General features: G+C 44.8%; 1 protein-coding gene across 1 annotated transcript in view; it reads left to right on the top strand.

Moving 5' to 3' along the window:
• Positions 1-340: 340 nt before the first annotated feature.
• Positions 341-13,207, top strand: part of HPCAL1 (hippocalcin like 1) — a 52,696-nt gene continuing 39,829 nt past the window's right edge. The window contains exon 1 of the mRNA XM_009275583.1: positions 341-396. The gene's annotated coding sequence lies outside the window, so the exon portion shown is untranslated. The remainder of the gene's footprint in view (positions 397-13,207) is intronic.

The raw sequence follows: 13,207 nt of genomic DNA, 5'->3' as shown, positions 1-13,207 counted from the left end.
TATTGTGAAAGATGAGTTTTACAAAAAAGGTTTAAAGTATGTAGGGTGGTTTCAGGATTATGAATGCCAGAAGAATTTGCTGTCCGAATTTGAGAGAAATCTGTGCATTTTTCAACATGGGAGCTGTTTTCTATTTCAGGACACATAATAAAATGCAAATGCAGGCAACAAAGTGGTTTCTCAGTGTAGGGTAAGAACTGGAGCAGAGTTTTTGCATGTTTAGACTAATTCTGATTTCTTTTTCAGCTGGGAAAATTGGTTTTTATAGGGGAGGCCAAAAAGTGGGAAGGTTGTCACTTAAAAGAAAGCTGTAATGTAAAGCATGTTTGGTTTGTGTCTTCTCCTCCAGGCATTCGAGCCCTGTGGACTTTCTCTGAAGAGGTTCCAAGATAGGTGGTGAGTACTTTCCAGAGCCTGCTCCTTTCAAGGCACTCTTTAAATGAGTAATAGAAAAATTAAATTAGTAATAGAAAATACAAGTATTGGTTTCTGTTCTCCACTGGGTGCAGAAATTTGCATTTGTTGAGCTTGTGGCATGCTTTAATTTTAGAGCTAATTTTTGAGGAGGGGTTTGGCATCAAAATGTTAAACTTTACCTTTTGTTAAACCACAACACCTTTGCACCAGAATGAATTTTCTGAGACTTGATTAGTGAAGTAAATGTTATATTTTTAAAAGTATTTGACTTTAGGGAAAATCTGTACAAATTACGCTGTATTTTTTACTAAAAGCCTGCACTGTCTAGTGGGGCAAAGTGTTTTCTGTGTCAGAGAGCAACAGGGTTTTTTTTTTCCTTCTGTTCTGACCGTCTATGTTAATCTAAAGGAATGCAACGTCCAGAGGGTTAAATGACCTGCGTAACTCGTGCTAATCTCTGCTGCATGTGACTGATTTTTGTCCTGCCCGCACGCAAGACTTCCATGTATTTCATTTGTATGCACTTCATTAAGTCCTTCTTTGTAAGTAAGTGAAACATTAAATCAGTAAAGAGCTGCAGGAGAGTGAGATTGCTAAGAAATGCCAATGTTGTGGCGTTGCAGCCGGAGAGCCACTTCTTACGCTGATGTAAATCAGTGCAATTTCTTTTCCTCTGGTGGAGCCGATCTCTTCCAGCAAATGCCAGCCGGGACTCTGCTCTGTAGCACCCTTTGCTGTTTGTTTTCGTTGTTTCCCTGTTTCCTCTTTCAATTCTAGATTTCTTTCCAATGAGATTAACCAAATTATATCATTACCCGTTAATTGCTCAGGAAGTTTATTCTTTAGTTGCATTTCCCTAGTGCACAGGTTACAAGCTATTGAAGCTCTTGTGTGTTCAGACTGACTGATGAACTACAGTTGAATGTCCCAAACCTGTAATGGACTTCTCCATCTTCCAAATCAATGTATTTTCCATAGATAAGGTTCCTTTTGATACAGATGGTCCCAGGTTGATTTGAAGTGTCCGTACAGCTGAAATGTAGCCATCTGCACTTGTTTCTTGTGGGGGCAGGGGAGGTTGCTGGGGTTTGGTGTGTTGTACTGTGCTTGTGTCCACCTTAAGTATGTTTTCATTTTGGCCAGAAAATGTTTATTTAACATTTATAAGGGTCTTATTTAATGCCACTTGAATGTATTTGTCACCAATTACATCTTTTGTCGATGAAAACATCCCCTACTTAATAAACTGTGTTATCCACGTTTTCTGTATAAGGGGAGCTAATTTAACCCCAGACAGTTCTTCTCACTAAGGCTTACGTCCATAAACAATGTGTCTTATAAGGCCGAATTATGAATCCTGTGTGCCTTTTGCCAAAATGCTCTTGTGAGTAACAGCTTATGAACCTCTCCTCTCCCCCAGCCCTGCAGCTATGATTGGATCTGTATTATAAACCTGCACACTGTTCGTACTGATAATTGCTATATTGGGACCTGAATCATCAGTTGATCTTTCTGAGATGCTGAAAGATGAATCAAGCTCTCTTTTCCTGAGGGCAGAGGGGAGTATGGGGTTGGTGACTGTAATACCGTGTGTGTAAAGGCCAGGCAATTTTAAACTGCCAGTTTAAATTGTACTTACAATTGGATTTTCTTTTCTTGTTGTTTCAGGTAACACCTGAATAGGTTATCAGTAAAAAAAACTTGTTAGTACTCCAGACTGTGCTTGCCAGAGTTAATGTTTCTTTCTCCTAGGTAGTCCCTTTGGGCAGTGCTTTCAAAAGCATGAAGGTCCTGTGGTCTGTTGGGGAAAACTGGGCTCCTGATGCACTTTTGGCAACAGAGTTTAGAGGTGTCAAGTGTTTATACATCACATTTTTGCTGCTTTAATGTTTGATATTCCTCCTCGCCTTTTCAAATTCAGGTGTGTTCTTTATTCCAATTTGGGAATTTAGATGATCCGTACCAGTATGAAGGTACATCTCCAGGGTGTGACAGTTTCTGTATGGAGCCTTACGGTGGTCTGGCTGTCTCAGTTCATATTTAGCATATAGTAAGAGACTGACTTGAAGGCAGACCAGTGCTGAGCCAGCTGGGCATTTTGCAAAATGTAATGTGTAGCCAGTGGCGCATGGGTGGCTTCAGAGAAAAGTATAGCATAATGAAAACAAAAAATACATGAAAGTGCCTGAAAGTAGCTCAAATTTTACGCCAGCTGAGCACACCTAGAGGTGAGGGTGTCAGCTGGGGAAGGGGGGAACAGGCACTTGGGTGCTCTCCTGATGGGGTACTGCGGGCTCTGACGGGGCAAGCTGCTTACCTGTGTTTCTGCCTGTAAGCTCATAAGCAGCTCTGAGCAGCGGAGACTGGGGAGCCAGACACAGGATGGGAGACGCACCTGCGTTGGGGCCGCCCTGGGCAGGACGGACGAATTGGCACCCGTGCTGGGGGTCTCTCATGCCTCGGCGTGTTTCAGGGTGCTGCTGGGGCGCTTGTGCCCGGGGGTTGGAGGTGTGATGTGGGCGTGAGGGCCATCTCGGTCCCAGGTGTGATGCGGTGGGGCTGCAGCAGTGGCATCACCGTAGTCTCTGTGCTGTTTCGGGGGAGCGCACCAGCAGCCGTGCCCCACAGCCAAGGGAGGCAGGGGATAGGGCATGAAATGGCATGAAAAACAGCGGAGACTGCCTGTTGCTTGCATGGACATGGGGCTCTGCAGCTGAAATGGGGCTTCTCAATCCTCCAGTCCAGTGCTGGCGTGCATCGCTTCAACATCCAGGACTTGAGTTTTGAAGTGAATCTTTTTGCAGCCAAAGACTGACAGATCTGCCCTACCAAACTGGCTTTGAGAAACATTTTACTTTTAAACTGCACGCTGAGCTGAAACCTGTGCGACCTTTGTTTTCGAGGGAAGGTGGCTCCCCCTGAATGGGAGGTCACACGGAGTACTGGAGGGTTGGGCTCCTGGAGATACCTCAGGACCACCTGTGGCTTGGCATTGAAATCAGTGGATGCTGTTGCTGTTGGTGCTGGGGTGTTTTTGGAAATACTCCTGTGCATAGAGTGGGGCTGTGGGCACCTCCCCATGGCCTGGCTCTGGGACCTTCTCCATCGCTAGGACATCCCCCCTCACTGGGATGTCCTCATCCCTGAGCCCCAGTGCCTACCGACACAGCTCCTCCTCTGCTGTCCCTGCCAGCATCTCCCGGTCTTCCCCACAGCCCACCCGTGTCCCCATCTCCAGGGTCCCGCAGGGTCACCCTTCCTCTGAGCATCTGGGCTCTGCGGGGAGGGAAAACCAGCAGCAGAGCCAGGCTGAGCACTGGAGTGGAGGAGGAGGAGGGAGCAGGCAAGACAAGGGGGAGTTTGAGGCTGTTTTCCCCTTTCCCTGCGCATCCTCTGAGCTACAGCCTTGGAAAACTCCCTGGTCTAAGGATTCAAATCCTGTTGGGGAAACGGAGACTTTTCACCGTTGTTACCTTTTCCTGTTACCTTTCCCCACAGTCTGCTGAAACCCTCCGGAGGAAGCTGCGCGGGCCAGATGTCTGCCATACATACGACTATACCGCAGTGGGGGGAAAAAAAAGGTGCAATTAATTGGAAAATGTGTCTTAAAAAAGAACAAATGGGGAGCACAATAGCAAATTAAGTACCTCGTGTAAGTGGCTTACGTAACGAAGTAATTAAGAAGAATTTATTATGGTTTAATGTGTCACTAATCAAAGCATGCTTTTTTCCCCCCTACCACCTTTAAAAATTGGTATTTGAGTCTGTTGTCTATATTTTTAATATAAAAAGGTTTAATTATTTTCACTGATGAGGCATTTCTATGTTGTGTTGTGCGTTTGCTTTCCATATATGTTGTTTGCTCATTCAAGGATATTAAGAAAAAACCCAGAATGAATGTGCAACGCTGCTATTCATCCATGTTTGTTTTTATGAATTAATCTTCTGCCTGGTTGCACACAGGCTTCGGGATTGCCCACTTTTTCGAGAACTCCTAAAATTCAAACTTTTTCAACAATTCTTTACTGTGATGGGGAAAATAAAAATGTGAGTTATTAGCTAAGATTTCCAAACTGGAAGATAGCAGGGTGCTGGGTTTGGATTATTCTATAATAGCGCTGTTTTCCCCGTCGTGTACTGTGCCTCCTACAAATGCCACCTGCCTTCTACATTTTGTATAGATGTTGCTATATAGCATGAAAAAGGAGCGTCTCCTAATGCAAGTATCTCATGTTGATTCACTGCTATACAACTGTTCATCCTCTAATAGTGTGGGATTACAAAGCATTATCATCCTCAGATTGACTCAGGTAGTGCTATTTTTATTTAAGCTGTATTAAGGTATCATTGTGAATCTTTGGTCTTGCAGCATGGGGGTAATACGATTTACTATTTTTATAAAAAATCAACATGGCTGTACAAATCCTGTCCATAGCAAGAGCTGCAGATTAGTCATGAGCTCAACACTTTTTTTTTTTCCCCCCCTTCCCTCTACAGTGAGTCGTTAAATTTTTAATTTTCATGCGATCTCCATCATGTTGGCCAGGCTTGGAATAAAATAAGAGGGTGCCTTGGCTTATGATCAGGGACCTGGTACTTGCTCGGAGAAGCTTTGGTGTAAGCAGGGGCTTTGGTGTAAGAGGGCGAGCTGGTTTGGGGATGCTCAGTGGAGTTACTTGGGTAGCCACCGAGGGGATGAAGTGGATTTCATCAATCTGAGCCCTTGTGGGGTCATCTAATTTAAGCAAATGAGACCTCCTGTGGACATCATACCAGCACTCGGGTCCCTCCACCTTGCTGGCTTTTAGATCAGGCCCTGCCTCTCTTAATTAAAAACAACTGCGGTAATTTGGTGTGGATCCTTTCCTTGCTCCTCTCCTGCTTATCACCCTGCAGCAGCTTGGTGCCCTGATAAAAAAGAAAAAATAAACGTACGTCCTGGGGTTGAGGTCTGCTGAGGGGTGCAGTCAGAGCTATCTATGGACAGCATGTCTGTCCGGCTGGATGCCTGCGGGTCGGACGGACCGCCAGCTGTTGTGTTTCCAGAGGGGGAGGAAAAAAAAGCATGGTCAGGGATCATTTCCCATAGGTGGTTTGGATGCAGCCCCCTTTCTGGGGAGCATAGTAGGAAGGACATCACCCACGGGTGGGCAGCACACCCCCAAACTTCCCACCTGCAGGATTTGCTGGGACGGGGGGCTGCTTCAGAGCAGGGGATGCAGCACTGTCTCTTTTGGGGAGTTTCTGGGCATCTTTCTGGCCTTTGTCGGCATTTGGAAGAAGAGGTGATGGTTGACAGAAGGGGAGCGGTGGTGGAGCTGCTCCACGTGCCCCAGCAGCATGCACATGCCTGTGGGCATCCTCCTGGGCTCTGCATCCCACGGCAGCCTGGCTGGTGAGCTGCTTAACTGCTCTCATTGGCTCATGGCACCCAAAGGCACCAGGGTCCTGGTGGGAATGCTACCATGAGCAGCCGTGGCTGTCTCAAGCATGATCCCCAGTTGTGCGAGTATGAACACATGTGGAGACACACGGGGCCTCAGCACGCAAAAACATGTGAGTGAGTGTTTCCATCCCCTTCAAGCCTTCGTTTGAAATGAAGTAGACGTTCAACAATGGGTTTTTTTACAGCTTTCTCTTTAGTTATCAGGAATGCAGAATAACTTTCAATAACTATTCGATTTCTACCTTACACAGAAAAAAGCCAGTGGTAGTGACTGGATGCTTCACAGTTCGGTGTGGGCAGCACAGCACGTCCATTGGAAGTGGTGAGAAGATGCTGTAGGTTTGCCAGTGCAGCACCGCAACTGGCTTCTTGCAAAGGGTTTCAGTCCCGTTCTCCGCTGACCACGAGCTGTTGAGCTGGGTATGGGAATCAGCTGGTGAAGTCTGATCTCCATTATGCCATTTAGGGTAGAGGAACCTAAATTGTCAATTTTGCCATAATAAAATATGTGAATAATTTTGACATGGGATGCACGCTGGGTTTCAGAATAGCCAAGCTTCAAGGAAGGGAAAATTTTCTGAATGTTAATGAAAAGGTTTTTTTGAAGTGAAGGCTGAAAACCCCAACTTACTTAGACAGTTTTGACCTATCTAATGTGTTTGTCTCTTTAAAAAGAACAGTATCCCCTGTTCATTGTACCCCTTTTTGTGCTTAACATGTATTTTAGCTGTATTTAAGTATTTCGGTAGCAAAGTTAACCATTTAACTAGCTAACCACACACAGACTTACAGGTCTGATGAGCATTTTGCTGCAGCCTCATTGCTGCATTCCTGCTGCAGCCATGGGCTTGGGCTCCATTCTTTGTTAATGGTTTGGTTTGGGGGGGTTGGTTTGGAGTTTTTTTGGGTTCTTTTTCCCTCTGACACCACCAAGTGTTGCATCTACATCAGCTGTCAAGTCCAGGCATTTCTCTCCTCCTGCACAGCGTTCTGGTGAAGTTCCAGTGGAGCATTGGTGGGGTTGGTGGGATGCAGGCTGATTTTTGTGTGAGCAAAGAGGGTCTGAGCTAAGCCAGACAGTTTTGTTTCCTTCTCCCTAAGCATTTGGTATTTATAAATACTGCCCTTCGGTTACCAGAAAATCTTGTCTCTTAGCAATCAAAATCCAGATTGCTCCCTTCCAGAGAGCTGCCCTGCATCGCTGGGGGAAGCAGATGTGGCCATCAGACCCTTCTTGCTGTTTTCTGGGATGAGGCATCAGGATCTGCAGTTGGACTAGATGATCGCTGCAGGTCCCTTCCAGCTGAACTCTCTTCTCCTCCTCTCTTCTCCTCCTCTCTTCTCATGTAGACAGGATTGGGGAGCTGGAAGAGGACTGGGCTGTAGATCCCAGCCGATATCTCTGTTTTGGTGCAGGAGGGGTGGGAGAGTTTTTCTTTGCTAGGTGCTCACTGGATGGCTGTCTTACACCCTAAAGCCTGAGAATTAATTGTCTCAAATTTGATTTAATCAGCAAATGGAGTGTGGTTGCAAAATGCAGTGCATCTGCTACAGTAAAACTGAAGTGGATTGAAATACAGAATTTTCATTTCAGAAAAAAAAAATTGGTCTTCATTGAATTTCAGGGGCAATATAATTTGACATTTTCTTCAATAAAATACCAGAAAAAAATCATTTAGGAAAAATGTTAATTTTTGTAATTTGTGGGAGAAATTTCATTTTAGGAATTTACCATCAATAGATTATTTCGTGGCACGTCAGTATTAAGGCATGTATCATTAAGGGTGTGTATCATGTTTCATTGTTTGTTATGTACCATTACTACCTATATGTCAGAATAGTTAATTATCTAGTGCTGATAGATAATTATCTAATTATCCAATAGTATATTGGAATCATTAAGGCAGTTTGTTTTTAAGTCTTTTTCTAGGTTAAAATACCTTTTCTCCAAATGACGATGAGAAATTTTAATGCTGTAACAAGGAGCACGATAGATATGTTAATAAAAGAGTACAAAAATAGAAACTTCAGGATTCAAAACCTTGAGCAGATTGGTTTCAGAATATAGTAGGAGTACCTTCCCCGAGTTTTCATCCGCTTCCTAAGTGTTTTGAATCTGAAAAAAAAAGAGCTGTTTCCTTTTGTTTTGCTTGGGTTTTGGTTTTGGTTGGGTTTTTTGTTTTAAGTTAGACCAAATGTATTTGACAAACTCTGCTCCTCACTTGAATAGTCAGGTAAGATGATTGAATGGTCCCCATTCACCACTATAAAGGTAATGGGAGATGAATTTACCTGAAAAATGGCGAGTGAATTGAGGATTGGGAGATGATAGCATGTACAAAAGACGTTTCAAAGCAGAAAGGCACTAAATGTTGAATTTTGTAGAGTACCTGGGAAATGACTTCAGATTGTCCTCTTGAATCAGTGTGCTTTTACGGATCGTAGGATGGGTCTCTAAGGAAAGGGGTTCAGTTTTCCAGGCTAGCTGGTTCTCTGGTTGTTTCCAGACATCTACCAGCTCTGCGGTTGCATTCCCCTCCAGCCGCATGCTTTCTTTGCACCCTGGATAAAGTGTAACCTGGTAGGATGGTGGGCCTTTACCGTGCTCTCCATCCCTTCCTGTGATGGCAAGGGAGTCGTTCTGTCTATTTCTAGCTAACCAAATATAAAAGTTTGATTTTATTTCACGTTACATCTCAAGCATCCTTCTCCCTTCAGCCTCCCGTGCTCTGCGAGATGCCCCGGTCAGGGGTGACGATGACTCTGCCTGGAGTTCCAGGCACCCTGGGGGAGCAGAACAGCATCCACCTCTGTGACAGCACCCAGGCAGAATCCAGGGTTTATTATGCCTAAATGCAAGTCAAAACCTGCAAGAAGTGGTTTAATAATGGGAATGTCAGCAGACCCCAGAGTACAATGATGCTGCTGGATGCTTTCATAAATCTAAGGTTTAGGGATGACAGTTATGATGCATGGCACTGGGAGAATGTGAAACTGCAGTCATTAAAAAAAATGGGCTTTTAAACTAATGGCAGCTGCCTAAACAGTTTTGCAGTGAAGCAGATTCCCTTAGGCTACCATTCTTCAAATAATACAGGTACTATTGACTTTAAAAAAACAGGAAAATATTTTGTTTTGGTGCTGTAGCGCTGCTTTTACATTCATCCCAAAGGTCAGGCTGCTAAGTGTTTGCTAGGTTTTAAGCTGGAGGTGTTAGAAAATGAATGGCAACATTTCCAGATAATTCATTCATAGTTATTCCCCTGAATTAAGCCACCTGTGATACCAAGGATTCACACTTGTTCCTAGATGGGTTTCCAAGTGAGTATGGGGGCACTGTTCTCCATCCAAACTCAGCTGTGTTTAATCCAGTAGGTAGTTCTGGACAATGTGTCTGTTACACAGAATTTTATCCAAGTATCTCCATCAAAACCTGCTCCAACTCCTGCTGGTTTAAAATGATACACAATAAAGCAGTGTGTTGCCTTGTCTCCCTTGAAGCCATCATTCCCAGCCTAAAGCTGGAGGTGTAAAGACACATGTATTGCCTTTTCCTTCATGCCAGCGAGGTCCTGATGGACAGGCGCTACCCATGATCTGAAGTGCGTTGGCCAGTTCCTTGAAAAGGCATTTCAAGAGTGTTTGGCGGTTGCAGAAGCCCAACCCATTCTCAGCCGCCCACTTTCACATCTTTTGTAACTTTGACTTTACCCAGGCTTAGTTTCTTCCTGAAAATAACTTGTTTTGGCTCAGTCTCCGTCCCCCTCGTTCTTCAGCTTGATCAGAACTCATCATCTTTTTTTTCCTTTTTTTTTTTTCCCCTCCTTTTATTACAAGCAATAGAGGAGAGGACAGAATAACCCTGACTGTGAAGGGGCAGGACAGCAAAGACACATGTATTGCCTTTTCCTTCATGCCAGCGAGGTCCTGATGGACAGGCGCTACCCATGATCTGAAGTGCGTTGGCCAGTTCCTTGAAAAGGCATTTCAAGAGTGTTTGGCGGTTGCAGAAGCCCAACCCATTCTCAGCCGCCCACTTTCACATCTTTTGTAACTTTGACTTTACCCAGGCTTAGTTTCTTCCTGAAAATAACTTGTTTTGGCTCAGTCTCCGTCCCCCTCGTTCTTCAGCTTGATCAGAACTCATCATCTTTTTTCTTTCCTTTTTTTTTTTTCCCCTCCTTTTATTACAAGCAATAGAGGAGAGGACAGAATAACCCTGACTGTGAAAGGATGCAGGACAGCAGATTTTGGTTGTTTTGTTTCATCTCTCTCTTCATATCATACACAGCTCAGAGCCCACTTCTCTCCCTGGAAGCCCAATTTCAGCCTGGGGCTGGCCTTGCTTGCTGAGTAACTCCAGATTGATTTTTTTTTTTTTAAATTTTCATTATTACTACTTTTAAAGCAAACAGTTCCATTAGAAATGTATGTGAAATCCATTGCGACCAGTCATATTTCACTTTGAAGTCCTCCATGTCATGAGATGACAGTTTAAAGTTGGATGTTGTAATACTCTCTAGTTTTTCTAGGAGCCCTGCAAGACCGAGCAGAGGTTGGGAAGGACGATCTGGAGGTCTCCTGCCATGTCGGGGAGGTTGAGCGCAGCTGTCAGAACCTGATAAGTTCTCTCCCAAATGTCACCTGCAGTCCCGGCTCTCTGCAGGTTTTGGCTGTCCTGTGAGACCTGGGTAACACTGCTTCTTTCCACCACTTTTTTTCTTTGCTTCCATAGTCTGTCCTAACCATAAACGTGTTTTCTGTGAGCAGTTCTTTGTGGACAAGGAGAGCTGTCTTAACTGCGGTGACTTAGCAAGGTTTTCTTCTTCCTGGGGAGTATGCTTGAGTCAGGAGAGGAGAGTGGAAGAAGAACGGTTAAATTAACTATGACATGAACATTTGAACAGATGGCTGACCTTTTGTAACACCAAGAACCATTTACTTTTAGAAGTTTGCAGGCTGTTTTAAGTTTGTCATGCTCTTTACAACCATCTGAGTGTAGATATATGACACGGTTTATTAGCTTACCACAAGGCTCTGTTGCTTAATTTCCCTTCTGTTTGAAACACTGAGCTTTAGGTGGAATAAGTGGGATCCAGGAGAATCGATGAGATCAGCTCCCTTTGTGTCAACTTTCTTTAAACTCCTGGAAGCTGAGGGAGGAGGGATGCTCCCGGTCATGCTGGAAGGAGCTCAGCTTGCTCCCCCAGGAGAGCTCAGCCCTAGCACGGGCGAGGGCCACGCAACAGTTAATTGTGGACAGGGCAGAGACAGATGATCATCCTGCCCCAAATCACTTAACCGTCTTAAGGGTCTACCCTTGCCTGCCTGAACGAGCCAACTAATCTTTCAGTGAGCCGCACAAGTGAGCGCTGAAGTATATATGGTACGAAGAGCGAGATGGCACAAAACAATCAAATTTCCCTATCCCAACCCTCCCCAAAAAGCTGTGCACCGTATGCCTGCTTAATGGGTGAAGAACATCACTGTTCGGAGCAAATTGTTTCAGCCTGTGGTGGGTTCTTTGTCCTCTGGAGGCTTTTTAGGTCAGGGTTGCATATCTTCTGAAAACATTTGTGGTGTAGGCCAAACAGGTGGTGGCTTGATGCAGAAATTCTTGGAGAAATTCTGTGAGTCAAGAGGTATCGGACTAGATCAGTTGTTCTCAAATAAATGCTTTTTGTGAGATCGCAGCAAATTCCCAGGGGCTGCACTTTGGACAGTTGTGTGGTGATTTGGAAAAGCAATACCTACATGGTGGCCGCACATGAAGTCCTTGGCGCTGTCCTGGAGACCTGCTGGGACAGGTGATGCCGAGGGTCCCATCTGGGATTCAGTGAGTCAAGGGTGGAGGAACAACTGTGAAGCGCTTGGAAATTGTCTTTATAAGGAGCACACCATGTTAGTCCACCAAAAAGTGAAAGAAAGAAAAAAATCTGTATCAGCGCAGCATGTATTTCTTTTACAGAGGTCTGGCTTATCACTGTGGTTGGCTTTTCTTAATTACTGCTAATGCTTCTGCAGGCTGTGCAGTTGGAATTGGAATGACTGGCCCGGAGTCAGGGCACAGAGGCTTTTATCGGGGCCACTTGGAGACAGGCCATCTGCAAGATGTATTTATTTTTCTTATTTGTCTTCCCTAAATAAAATGTGATGCTGTGAGAATGTCTGTTCCATCCTATTGCTTCACTCCACCAAAGTTGCCATTTTCTGACAAACTGTTTTAGAAAGTTATATTTGGCAAATGGCTGTTTACTTAATTCCTCTCCTATCGTTGCTGCTTGTCTGTGAAACCCAAATCTGTTTGCGTGCAAGCTCAGCTGTAGCTCAGTTGAGAGGATTCTTTAAACCATAGTTGCTTTCTGCTCGTTTGGGTTTTTTTTAACTCCTTTTCTCTCACAATGGAGGAACTGCAGGTACTTCATATCTGACAAAGGCAAATCCAGTACCTGCAGAGCCAAGGGCTGTTAGACTTTCCAATAGCCACGTGGTCAGGTTTCCTTGCTTACCCCAAGTGTTGGAGCTTCAACACTCTTGGCATCCCCCAGCTATAACACAGAGAGCGTAATGAGGATTAGACTTGCAGGGGTGAGTTTCTTCTCTCTGCAGAAAAACATGTGAAGCTCCACGAAGAAGCAGCCACCCCTGTTGGTTCCTGAAGTCCTGCTGGCTCAGGTCCTTAGCCAACAAGGAGGACTTCCCCATGATCACCTTCAGCAAGATTGGCTTGTCAGGAGGACGGAGGAACTGCAGGTACTTCATATCTGACAAAGGCAAAAGTAGTACCTGCAGAGCCAAGGGCTGTTAGACTTTCCAATAGCCACGTGGTCAGGTTTCCTTGACCCCAAGTGTTGGAGCTTCAACACTCTTGGCATCCCCCAGCTATAACACAGGAGCGTAATGAGGATTAGACTTGCAGGGGTGAGTTTCTTCTCTCTGCAGAAAACATGTGAAGATTGGCTTGTCAGGAGGGCTTGGGAGAAACAGCTGCTTTTTTTTTTTTAAGAAAAGTGATTTCCTCGGGCTCAGTGCCCTCTCTGAAGTGAACTTACCTGCTTGGGACACTGGGATTTGTTTTAGAAATAAAATACTCCTTTATCATGGAGCTCTGTGCAAAACTGTGCTGTTCCAATCACTGGGGGAAAAGGGAGAGTCCCTCGATGAAACTGGTTGTTGCAGGGTTTTTCTTAGACTGCTAAAGTTAAGGCTGTCCCTGGCAAAGTAAGTTTAAGCAAGGCTTAACATGCTTTGCCCACAGTTACTGCGATATAACCCAGCTTTGGCCACCCTAGCCTAGCAATGGGTGTTTCTGGAGGAAGGTAGAGCATAGGGACTGTCGTTATA

Source organism: Aptenodytes forsteri, unplaced genomic scaffold, assembly GCF_000699145.1.
Source record: "Aptenodytes forsteri isolate BGI_AS27 unplaced genomic scaffold, ASM69914v1 Scaffold94, whole genome shotgun sequence".
Classification (NCBI taxonomy): domain Eukaryota; kingdom Metazoa; phylum Chordata; class Aves; order Sphenisciformes; family Spheniscidae; genus Aptenodytes; species Aptenodytes forsteri.
The sequence above is the reverse complement of the archived record's forward strand: the minus strand, read 5'-3'. Positions and strand labels throughout refer to the sequence as shown.